This window comes from Juglans regia, chromosome 8, assembly GCF_001411555.2.
Source record: "Juglans regia cultivar Chandler chromosome 8, Walnut 2.0, whole genome shotgun sequence".
In the NCBI taxonomy this organism is placed as follows: domain Eukaryota; kingdom Viridiplantae; phylum Streptophyta; class Magnoliopsida; order Fagales; family Juglandaceae; genus Juglans; species Juglans regia.
In genome coordinates this window covers 22,424,233-22,435,328 of record NC_049908.1, presented here as the reverse complement: position 1 = coordinate 22,435,328, position 11,096 = coordinate 22,424,233, and positions in this window count along the sequence as shown.

Genomic DNA, 11,096 nt, shown 5'->3' with positions numbered 1-11,096 from the left:
AACATTTCTAGAAGGACACTTGACACATCAACTTAATTTTATACAAGACACAACCTCATGATAAGCTACCTAGCCACATGTCAAATGGCTTAACCCTCACACAACACTAAGCAAACTAATAATCGGGTACCCCTAGCTAAGAACCAATGGTTTGGGTCAATTGCAAGAGAGAATCTCCTGAAGAGTCCTAACCAAATTGAAGTCTTTTGAGGTGAAACCATACCTGCTAAAAGAAAGAAGGAATAAGTCACCTTAAGATCCAACAGAAAGTGTAACTATAGCTTAGGCCTAGCTGATTCACCCTAGGGAGTTTGCTTCCAAACTTCCCACTATTCTCTCACTCACTTCTGCCAAGCAAGGATGAAATCTACAAATATTCATCTCCAAATGACACATAACCATGGTTTGAAACTATGGAAGAAGAAGAAGGAATCAAAGAAAATCAAAGGGAGGGCAAATGGAGCTCATCGGCTTCACACCTCACCACTTCATCTCCAAGTTTCTTCCATCCCTTGGACAAGTGTCCCATCTCATCCCCCTCTCTCTCTATCTCTCTCTTGATCTTATGGAACAAGGAAGATCAAGCAAACCACCGTGGAATCTAGGAAAAAACCACCATCAGCCATGGGTTGGAGGAGGTAAAACCGAGCAACACTTGAACCAAACCATGAACTATTCATTTTTAAGGTGAGAAAGAGGAACCTAGGCATGCCATTGTAGGGAAGCCGATCGGTGAGTGTTCATTACCTTGTCTTGAGTTTTGGTTTCGACGCATGCACACACTCATGTATAGTTTTTGTTTAAAGACTCACACACACATGCTTCAAGTATATGAAGATCAACACAAGTTCACACACTATCTTGGGTTGATCATCACTACCATCTTAAGGTCACCATGTTTCAAAATCCAAGCACTTGCACCCATGTAGATAAACACTACTAACATGAACCCCAACATGCATGGCTAAGCATGCCAAGATTTGTAAGCTGAATAAGAAATTTTATCAAGTTCTAACCCATGAAAAGCATTTCTTAATTTCAGCCACTTCAATCACTCAAGAACTTTGTACGGTGATCTCTAACCTACTCTTAGATAATATCTATATGATGATGTATACACAAAGCATTCATCTATAAATGTTGATTTTGTACCTTGCATTTATCTCATGAATATTCAGATTCCATGAGGTATGTGATATTTTTATAAATTTTTACATATCCAAGCATTCTTACAAATCGACATGTACAAAGTTATGATGTTTCATGCAAAGTTGATTTCTTGAGCAAAAGCACATGCCATTCACTATGTTTGTCATATGCATAACATGAAAAAATAATTTTATCATGACCCCAAATACTAGGATGGGGAAGCATCTTAGTAGAACTCCTATGTCTACTCTGGAGTGAGTAAAAATGGAGTAGTAACCCTTGGATTAACAAAAAACAGTCAACGGGCAATGGCTGGATCCTCTTTAAAGGATTCCAAGGTGATTGTCAATTGTCATATGTATATGGTACCTAGGGCTGGTGGGTACACTATGAATGAAAGAATCAAAGTTTATCTGCACAGATATGATGATATAAATCCAGCAGGTACTCACAGTGCAAAATGGGGAGCTGTGATGTTACCATATATTAAACAAAATGCTTTGAAAAGAAAAGCAAAAGAAATGCAAAACTCTGTTTCTTTGAACAAGTGTTCTCTATGAGAAAATGTGTTATATTTATCTGAAAGTTATTCAAAACATGTTTCCACAAAGAAATATGGATAAAAAACAAAGTGTTTTTTCTGCATTCATGCATTTCTTGTTTATTATTTATCATATTTATGTTATCTCATTGTATGTTAGTTTCTAACTTGCTGAGATTTCCATAAAATCCCATCCCTTTATTTTTCTAAACTATTATTCCAATGAACGGCATAAGTTGTAGCCAGATCACAGGATGTATATGGATGTGAGTTAGTTGATCAGGATAATAGAGAATGGATTGGACCTGGATCAGTAGATAGAGATGATGCTCATGTTTCTAGAGATGGCCATGCATATCATTCAAGACATCAAACAGATGCTCTGAATAAGAGTCTTTATGAAGTCCCTTCCTAACCAAGACGTGAATAAGGAGATATATATATATATATTTGCCATTTAATAAGTTTAAACTTAGTGTGTAAATGCCTTAAATAGTACTAAGAGACTGAACTATGGTTATAAAGTATTTATGAAGGTATGCTTTTAGATATTCTCGTGCAAATTTTTATGAGTTTGACTTTTCCCTGCGATTATTGTATATTGCTAAATCATCAGTAGGTAACATTGCATGTCATGAATGGGGATATGTGACCATGTGTTGTATATCCTGGAGCTTCAAATCTCTGCCAAATCACAAATGAAGGTTAGGGGTGTCACACCAACCATTGATCCAATAGTCCTAGGTGATACCTTTCCCTTTTGGCAGCTTCATTCATCTATCAGTATTCAATAACTTGACATTTTAATCCAGCTTATAGGTTGTCCCCTCCATGACTTGAACTCTTGACATGGTCCCTGCACTGATACCAATTGTTACAGACCCAACCTTTAATCCAAAAACCCTATGATTACTGGATACTAGTTAATTTGGTTAAACATTTAGAATACCAATAACTTACATTGATAGATCAGGACTGGGGGTGGGAGGAAGAATAGAGACAAATTGAGGACGCGGAGAGTTTTACCGGTGTGAGGTGGCACAACAGTGGCTAGAATGGCATAGGTGGCAACAAATCCAAACCACCAACAAAGAGGGAGTGAGATACAAAGAGAGAGAGAGAGAGAGAGAACCAGAGAGACTGAGGGGGCTTATCAGATGCTGGTGGTGTTGCCAAGACTGGGGGAAGAAAGGAGGGAACAGAGAGAGATAGAGATTGAGGAGAAGATTTACCGATGGCTTCATGCGACGTTGTTGGCAAAGGTGGGGCAAGGCTTTGGCTACAGCGGCGCATAGGGAGAGAGAATGTAGAGAAGAGCTAGAGAAGAGAGAGAGAGAGAGAGAGAGAGGTAGGGGCCAACAAGAGCAAGGGAGGAAAAGAAGAAACCGAGCCCTAAAGAGGGGAGCACAAAACGGTGTGTTGCACCGCTTCATCCATGGGCTTGTGCTGGGTTGGGCATTAATGTATATATGGGAGGTGAGAGTGCACAGAACGAATTCCTGTACCCAACCCAATCGAGATGGGAGTACTACTTGTTTGTAAGGATTTAAGTTTTCAATGGGAAAACTTATTTACAAATAAGTTTCTTTTGCAAGGATGAAAAAATTGTTACAAATAACTATTATTGACAACGATTATTTGCAAGGACTTAACCTTTCGTTGGGAAAATTTCTATTATTTGCAACGATTAACCTTTTGTTGGAGAACTTGTTATTTGCAATCCGTAAGTTTCTTTTGCAAAATACCCATTACTATCAATGAAATATTTAATTCATTGCAATTAGACACTAATTTGCTAGGATTTAACCTTTCATTGAGAAAACTTTTTATTTGCAATCCAAAATTTCATTTGCAAGGATAAAAAATAAAAAAATAAAAAAAACCGTTGCAAATATCCATTATTAACAACAAAATATTTAATTTGTTTCAACTAGACCCTTATTTGCAAGGATTTAAGTTATTGTGGGAAAAGCTTATTATTTGGAATGAGTTTTGACCCGTTGCAAATAAATTTTAGAATGATGTATTAGTTATTATTTGTAACAACACTTATTTTGTAGTTACACACTTATTTTGTTGCAATTACACACTTGTTTGAAATGATTTGAGTCTACACTGGGAGAAGTTATTACTCGCAATGAGGTTTGATTTGTCGCAAATAACAATATATATATGTATTACTGTTTGCAATGAATTTTATTCGTTGGAAATGTATATTCTTATTTAAAATGGCCATCTTTGTTGCAGTTGCTAAAAGTGTCGTTGGACATAAATATTAAGTCCACTATTCATGGTTAATATCAATGAGAAATTGTCGTTGCAAGATTTTTGTTGCGAAAGGCTATTTCTGTTGTAGTGAACTATATTTTGCAACAAACAAAAATGTGGACACTATAGGTCATGAAACAGTAGCATCATTTTCTTTTAATTATTTTGGTGATTTTCTTTCTAGGATGACATGTGGCCATAATCCTTGTACTAGGCACTCCATTTGTGATTATATTTCTTATATGTAAATGGCGAAGAAGACATTTATCAATGGATGATGTTGTTGAAGAATTTCTGCAAAGCCATAAAAACGCCATGCCATTAAGGTATTAGTACTAAAAGAATTAAGAAGATGACCAAGGGTTTTAGGGACAAATTGGGTGAAGGAGGATATATCATAGTATTTAAATGAACACTTCGAAGTGGAAGTCTTGTAGCCATTAAAAGGATAGACAAGTCCAAAGCAAACGGAAAAGGTTTTATCAATGAAGTGGCAACCATTGGAAGGATCCATCACATGAATGTAGTGCAACTCATTGGTTTTTGTGTTCATGGATCAAAGTGTGCCCTTATATATGAGTTCATGTCTAATTGATCTCTAGGCAATTAGACATTTTTACGTCACAAGCATATATCCTGCTCAACTACAGGAAAATATATAATATTGCTCTAGGAATGGCTCGCGTATGAGATTGAATATTTACATCAAGGATTCAACATGCAGATTTTGCGTTTTGAAATAAACCTCACAACATTCTTCTTGATGAGATTTTTACAATAAGGTTTTAGATTTTGGGTTGGCAAAATTATATTTGGTAGAAGATTGTACTGTTTCTTTGATTGCTACGAGAGGAACGTTAGGATGCATGGCTCCTGAGTTGTTCTACAAAATATTAGAGGTATTTAATACAAAGCTAATGTCTATAACTTTGGGATGTTATTAGGAGATCAGGGACGAGCAAGCCTCCGATAAGTGGAGCCAAACAAGCCACTTGAGTTGTCTCCCCTAGACCCAAGCCGCCCCAAGTCAAAAGTCAGGATCGGCAGCAGAATGGGATCGATCCCGACATAATCCAACACCATCTATGCGTAGACCCCAAGGCCAGAAAGGTCAGGCAGAAGTGTCAAATTTTCAGCACCAAGAAATGGAGGTCAACCGCCTATTAGCCGTAGGGTTCATCTGGGAAGCACACTACCCGGATTGGTTAACCAGGTTCATGCTAGTGAAGAAGGCCAATGATAAATGGAGAATGTGTGCCAACTTCACTGATCTGAACAACACTTGCCCTAAAGATAGTTTCTTTCTTCCCCAAATCGACTTGTTGGTGGACACCATTGCTGGCCACCGCATGCTAAGCTTCATGGAAGCTTATTCAAGATATAACTAGATCCTCATAAACCCCGACGAGGAGGAAAAAACGTCATTCATCACCGACAGGGGGCTGTACTTCTACACCTCCATGCCTTTTGGCCTAATTAATGCTAGAGCTACTTATCAACGACTGATCAACTGCATGTTCAAGGGACAAATAAGGCGAAACATGGAAATGTATGTAGATGACTTGCTCATTAAGACTAAGACCCCTAAACAACACTTGATCGACCTGCGTGAGGCCTTTGCAGTGCTTCAGCTCTACCAGATGAAGCTCAACCCTGTAAAGTATGTATTCGGTATCTAATCTGGAAAGTTCCTGGGTTTCATGACTTCTGAGCAAGGGATAGAGGCCAACCTAGAGAAGGTGGAATCCATTCTCAACATTACCCCACCACAGAACATTAATGATGTAGAAAGACTTGACGGTCGAGTGGCAACCCTTAATCGATTCATGTCTAGGTTGACGAAAAAATGCCTACCATTTTTCAAGGTCATGCGGAAGGCGCAGACTTGGAACGACAAGTGTGACCAACCATTTGAGACCCTCAAGCAATACCTCACCAACCCACCCTTGCTCACCCAAGCTAAACTAGGAGAAGCAACCTGTATCTGTCTATCTCCCCGCACACAGTCTCCACGGCCTTGGTACAAGATTGAAAGGCTCATAGAAGCCAATTTATTATACCAGCCGAGCTTTCCGAGAAGCGGAGGTGAGATACCCCCATATGGACCAACTTGCCTTCACCTTAGTAATGACTACCCACCGGCTCAAACCATATTTTCAGGCACACCCAATAGGGTTGAGTGAGTTCGACATCGAATACGTCCCCAGAAACTATAAAAGGGCAAGTGCTGGCAAACTTCATTGCAAAAGTTCACTGGCTTCCCAAAAGAGGTTCGAGATGCACCTCCCATAAAGCCCTACTTGGTCTTTGTTGATGGCTCATCCTACTGGGTTGGAGGGGGAGAGGGAGTGCATATCGCTTAGATGCCAGAGAAGAGCACAACTACACCATCAGCCTAGCGTTCAAAATCACAAACAATGAAGCAAAGTTCGAAGCATTGCTAGCCGAGTAGGCAAATGCTGATTCAATGGGTACTGATCAAGTGGAAGTACAGGCTAACTCCCAAGTGGTCATCAACCGAGTGTAGGGGCAATTCACCACAAAGGGCGAGAAGCTGAAGAAATATTTGACATTGGTGGGAGAAAGACGCAGCCACTTTCGGTATTTCCAGATTCAACAAGTACCTAGGGCAAAGAAGCAAAAGGTCGACAGGTCGGTATGAGCTGCATCCGGGTAGGAAGACGCCCCTCTGCAAAGCAGACAATGACCAAAAGTATGAAACAATGGATGCCCTTGCAGCAGGGGCTAGGACCTCCAAAGTAAGGTCGGGAACTCCAAAATGGGCATAAGAGATAATCAGATACCTAGATGCCAACGAACTGCCAGATGAAAAGTGGAAGGCAAGGAAGGTTAAGAACAGGGCAGTGCACCTCACCCACGTAGACAGAGTTCTGTTCCGGCGAGATGCATTTTTCCCAACGAAGCACAATATATGTTGTTGGAGATACACGTATGAGTGTGCGGGAACCCCTCAGGTGGAGAAAGCACTAGCGAAAAGGTAGTGAGGGAGGATACTACTATCCAAGCACCCTTCAAAACATGGAAGAATTTGTCCAGAAATGTCCAAAGTATTAGGAGTACGCCCCAATACCTCATTGCCCACCAGAGGAGCTGACATCGATTATGTAACCCTGGCCCTTTATGCTGTGGGGAGTTGACCCAGTCGGCCCCTATCCCTTGGCAAAGGAAGTGTGAAGTTTGTAGTCGTGGTTAGTTGAAGCTCTCACAAAGATAATGGCAAACAAAGTCACGTGATACCTGTGGAGGGCCATAGTATGCAGATTTGGGATCTCTCACTACATAATCTCAGACAATGGTAGGCAATTCGACTCAGATCACTATCGCGACTGGTGTAGATACTTGGTAATCAAATCCTTGATACACATACCCGATACACCCACAAGCCAACAAGCCAGTCGAGGCGACCAAGAAACATTGCTTTGCGATACTAGGGAAGAGGCTTGACGAAAGGAAAGGGGCTTGGGCAGAAGAACTCCCCGAAGTGTTATGGACCCATCGGACCACTGTCAAAACTCTAGCAAGGGATACCCCTTTCACCCCTTCCACCCTTGTAGGAGTAATTACCTTCCCATGGAGAGTCAATGGCGGGTCCAACCTCATGCTGCCCAACCCTCTCACAGCGAAGCGCGAGTCTAGCCCCCTAGCTGCCCAATATCTACCTCCCCATGAGGCTCAAAGGGGCGAGTTTAGTCTCCAGGCTATTGGACCCCTATCACTGAGGAGCGCGGGTCTAGCCCTTGGTTGCCTGAACTATTTACCTTCCTGTGGAGTGTCAATTGGCGGGTCCATGCTCAGACTTCTCGATCTCACTCACGACGAAGTGCAAGCCCGACTTCTTGTCTGCCCAAAATCTTACCTTCCCATGGAGAGTTAACAGGTGGGTCCAGCCTCAAGCTTCCTGACCTCCCTCATGACGATGCATGTGTCAAGCCCCTGATTGCCATACATCTTACCTCCCCATGAGGTTTAAATGGGCCAATTTTGTCTCCAAGCAGCTAGACCTCTCTCACGGAGGAGCACGAGTGCAGCCCTTGGCTGTTCAAACTATTTCTCTTCTCATTGAGAGTCAACAGGTGGGTCCAGCCTTAAACTACCTGACCTCCCTCATGGTGAAGGGTGGGTCAAGCCCCCTGGTTGCCCGATATCTTAACTTCCTGTGAAAAGTCAACAGGCGGGTTCAACCTCAAGCGGCCTAACCACCCTCACGATGAAGCGCAGGTCTAGCCCCCTAGCTGCCCAACATCTAACCTCCTCGTGAGGCTCAAAGGTGCAAGTTTAGTCTCCAGGCTGCTAGATCTCTCTCATGGAGGAGCGCAGGTCTAGCCTCAAAGTGCCCAACCTCCCTCACATCGAGGAATGGGTCCAGCCCCTGGTTGCCCGACATCTTACCTTCCCTTAGAGAGTCAATAGGCAAGTCCAGCCTCCGGCTGACCAACCTCCCTCGCAATGAAGCGTGGGTCCAGGCCCCTGGCTGCCTAACATCTTATATTCCCATAAGGCTAAAAGGGGTGAGTTTAGGCTCCAAGCTACTTGATAAGTGTTATTTTTAAGTGATTTTTACCACTCTTTTATTTTTGAAAAGTGTCATTTTCCCTTTAATACTATTGATTTTATTTTATTTCTACATATTTTTATTTATTTCTGGGATTTGAAGGAATGAGAAGATTTAGTTCAAAAGGCGAGTATTTTGGTACAAAAGAAGAGACTATGGATCCGGACTGATGAGCGGCAATGAGATTTGAAGAGAGCTGAAGAGATTTGGGTGAGAAACCTTGTCCCGTGGGCAGCAAAGAGATTTCTCTCACCCAAAGGTGAGAAGACTTACCTCTCGGTAGGTGAGGAAACTTGCGACCAGAAGACGCGACTAGGGGGCATGAAGATTTGGTGACAAGGCTCTAGGCGGCTAGATTGGGCAACCAGTCTAAACGACCAACTTAAAAGACCAACCTAAACGACATCGTGGACAAGAGGCGAGAGGAGTCTTTGATCCCAGTTGGGAGTTTTTCCACTCGGTAGGCAGGGAGAGGGTCGTGTGGTCTTTGTGACCTCCACACCTGTTCATTTGTGACCTACACGCCAGTTATATTTAGCATATACGGCATCTACCTGGTGGGATAATTCTTCCCGACCGGGATCAATCGGTTGCTGACCACCTAAGTCGAGTTCTGCAATCAATCTGTTGACGACAAAATCCTCCCAAACTCCGCAATTCAAACCACATATCACTGAATCTTCCATTTTAGATAATCCCGTTATTCTTAGGATAATTCTTTTTATGTTAACATTTATCTTTATAAACTAATTTCTAGATCTTTAGGCTAGATTGTAGCTGCAGTTATCTTGTTTCCAAATTTGAATTTCAACATCTATTTAATCCAGACTTGTGAGATGAATAGAGGAGAGCTCTGAATCGAAGTCGAGATTTGTTATGTTTTAGAGTCTGAGTTTGAGTTTAGAGTTTCAGAATTTATCCTTGAAGTGTTCTTTCGAGATAGCAGAACTGGAGGGCAGAGGCGAGAGCCGCATGCCTCATCAATCGACTTCAATGAAGAACACCATTTTTATTCTTTTTCATTTTAATTTCATTATGAACTAATTCTATTTTCTAAAGCTTTGATGTAGCCTAGCATTGAACAAACAATTTATATTCTAAATTATTTTATTTTCAATATTTCCATGATTGAGCCTTTATTCATTGTTCTTAATGCTTACAATTTTATAGCTAACTATTTTTCGATCTTTTGGATTGCAATGAGATTGAGAGATGATTTGTGATTAAAGCTCTAGCATTAAACACCATTATTTGAGCAAAAGCCGAGATTCTTTACTGCAACTAGTGTAATTTTCAAGAAAAATCCAATGAACTTAATGAGTCTCCAATTAGTTAAATTCACATAGAGATATGAAATTATTAGTTGAAGATATTTTTGATATTGTTCGAGAGAAAATATTGAATAGTTAAGAGATTTTCATCATCAACTTGGGATAATTGGGATTTTATAACAATGAAGAATAAACTATGTAGGATTTGCTAGGTGAAGTCAAATACTCTAGATCTATTTTTATTATTTTTAAAATCTTAATTTTAATGTTCTTTTCATCAATTTAATTTAGATAAACCATTTTTCAAATTTCAGTTTTCCAAATAGTAATTAATTTAATCAATTTCAATACTCAATAGCATAATTATTCCCTGTGAGTTTGATATCCGTTTTCTTTAAAACACTTTATTACTTGTTATGCGAACACTACTCGAGCTCTATCAAGGAGCGGCGCTGGTCCAGCCCTTGGCTGCTCGAACTATTTACCTTCCCATCGAGTCTAAATAGGTGGGTCGAGCATCAAACTGTTTGACCTCCCTCACGATGAAGTGCCAGTCTAGCCCCCTCGTTGCCCAACATCATACCTTCCAATGGAGAGTCAACAGGCGGGTCCAACCTCAAGCTACCCAACCTCCCTCACTATGAAGCGCGTGTCCAGCCCCTGCTTCCTGATATCTTACCACCCCATGGGGCTCAAAGGGGCTAGTTTAGTCTCCAGGCTGCTCGACCTCTCTCAAAAAAGGAGTGTGAGTCCAACCTTTGGCTGCCCAACTACTTATCTTCTTGACCACTCAGCTTTGATCGTTTTGTAGTTGAAGTTTGGATTGTTTATGATCACTGACTCAATATATTTTAGCATGGTTATAAACCCCATCCCCACTACAAGTTCACAACAAAGCACTAAGCAAAAGGGATCCTTACACTTAAACCCGACAACCAAAAGGAGATCAGTCCACACCAGCACCCCACCAATCAAAAGATAAAGGATGACATACTGATGAGAAGGAAAAGGCAGAGAGATCACAAAATATCATTGATATATATATATATATATTGTACAACAAAAGGATACAAGCTTGTGCGTACAGAAAAGGAATCCCTTACAAATGTCTTTTTATAGAAAAAATAAAGAAGAAAAGTACAAAGAGACAAAGAAGTGCAAGATTAGCCAGTGGGGTCTTCGGGAAAGGCATTCATCACCAAGTCCTTGCCTATGGTAGTGTCGTGCTTCAACACCGCCATGTCCAGGGGAAGAGACACCAAATCCATGACCTCAAGTCATCTTGTTGGTTCTC